The sequence below is a fragment of the Dipodomys ordii genome, unplaced genomic scaffold, assembly GCF_000151885.1.
Source record: "Dipodomys ordii isolate 6190 unplaced genomic scaffold, Dord_2.0 Scaffold92, whole genome shotgun sequence".
Lineage (NCBI taxonomy): Eukaryota > Metazoa > Chordata > Mammalia > Rodentia > Heteromyidae > Dipodomys > Dipodomys ordii.
The window spans coordinates 5,503,624-5,505,834 of record NW_012267308.1 but is presented as its reverse complement, the minus strand read 5'-3'; positions in this window follow the sequence as shown (position 1 = coordinate 5,505,834).

Below are 2,211 nucleotides of genomic sequence, written 5' to 3'. Positions count from 1 at the left end.
GTGGCTCAAGTGGTAGAGCGCTAGCCTTGAGCTGAAGAGCTGAGGGACAGCACCCAGGCCCAGAGTTCAGGCTCCATGACCGGACCCAAAAAAAAAATAAAATAAAAAAATAAAGTGGTAGAGCTCTAGCCTTGAGCAAAAGAGCTCAGGGACAGTGCTTAGGCCCTGAGTTCAAGCCACATAACTGGCTAAAAGGGGGGGGGGGGAAGATGGCTGGAAATGTGGCTTTTTGGTAGAGAGCTGGCCTCACTTGCATTAAGCCCTAGGTTTGATTCCTCAGCAACACATAAACAAAAAAGGCCAGAAGTGGTACTGTGCCTCTAGTGGAAGAGCGCTAGCCTTGAGCACAGAGCAGCTCAGAACCCAGGCCCTGAGTTCAAGCCCCAGGATAGGCAAAAGAAAAAAAAATTACAGAGAAGTCCTGAGCTGGTCTAATTTTGCTATAAATGTACTGTGGATACAATGTTTAAGGTTCCCAGCAATGCTGTAACAATGTAGCTCAGAGCAGGGGCTTAAGTTCAGGCTTACTCTTTTTTTTCTTCCTGTCCATGGTCGGGCTTGAACTCTGGGCCTGCATGCCGTCCCTCAGCTTTTTTTCTTTTCTTTTTTTTGCCGGTCATGGGGCCTGAGCTCTGAGCCTGAGTGCTGTCCTCAGCTCTGCAGTTCAAGGCTAGCACTCTACCACTTGAGCCACAGCGCCACTTCGGCTTTTTCTGCTTATGTGGTGCTGAGGAATTGAACCCAGGGCCTCATGCATGCAAGGCAAGCGCTCTACCACTGATCCACCTTCCCAGCCCTTCCTCAGCTCTTCAGCTCAAAGTGAGCACTCTACCACTCCAGCCACAGCACCACTTCTGGTTTTCTGGTGGTTCATTGGAGATAAAAGTCTTACAGAAAGCTAGATGTTGGTGGTTCACATCTGTAATCCTAGCTACTCAGGAGGTTGAGATCTGAGGATCACAGTTCAAAGCCAGCCTGGGTAGGAAAGTCCATGAGACTCTTATCTCTAATTAACTCCCAGAAAAGTGGCGATTTGGCTCAAGTGGTAAAACACTCTCCTTGAGCTGAAGAGCTGAGGGACAGCACTCAGGTCCAGAGTTCAAGCCCCACAACCTACCCAAAAAAAAAAAAAAGAGTCTCACAGACTTTCCTGCTGGGCTGGCTTCGATTTGTGATCCTCAGACCTCAGCCTCCTGAGAGGAAGACTCTTACCATTAAGCTTAGGATTCTTACCATTAAACTCAAGATTCTTACTCTGTTCTTCCCTGGGGCAGGAAGGGCTCATCAAGAACTAGGCAGGGGGGCTGGGAAGGTGGCTCAGTGGTAGAGCGCTATAGCCTTGAGCTGAAGAGCTGAGAGACAGTGCCCAGGCCCAGAGTTCAGGGCCCACGACTGGACCCCCCCCCCAAAAAAAAAAAAAAACTAGGCAGGGTCAGAGGCCTTCTGACACCTGGATTGAAGCTGCCCTCTCCTTCACTAACCACTGGGATTGGGGACAAGACAGTAACTGAAACCAGGCCAGGGATCTGAGGTTTTGGGGGACCAGGGGACCTGATGCTATTCGTGCTATCAGATCCCAACATCCCATTTACAAGTTTTTATTGAGTTCAGTACAGGAGGAGGAGTGACGGCAGATAAGTGCAGAGAGTAGGGTATCAATCTCTCGTGGCTACAACCATTCATATGGGGTCTAATTCATATATATAGAACTAAACATGGCAAGAACATAGCAAACATCCATCTTATCTCCAAGGCCTTAAGCTTTTCATGTCCAAGCAGCTCTAATTTAAACACACTTAGGGTAGCAAGGTTTACCTCTGTCAGCCTCAACCATTGGACTTTACTTGGATGTGGACCTCGGCATTCTGCGGGCGCTTCCAGCTGGTACTCCACGCCCTTTAACCCTTTCAGGTTTCACAGCTTGGTATCAGAGGCCTTCATGCTCCTCCTTGTTTGTTTATTTGTTTTTGGGAGGGGGGAGTGGTTGTTGTGTTTTTTGTGGGTCCTGGGGCTTGAACTCAGGGCCTGAGCCCTGTCTCTGAACCTCTTTGTGCTCAAGGCTAGCCCTCTACCACAGCACCACATCTGGCTTTTTTTGAGTAGTTTATTGGAGAGAAGAGTCTCACAGACTTTCCTGCCTGGGCTGGCTTTGAACTGTGATCCTCAGATCTCAGCCTCCTGAGTAGCTAGGATTACAGGTGTGAGCCACCA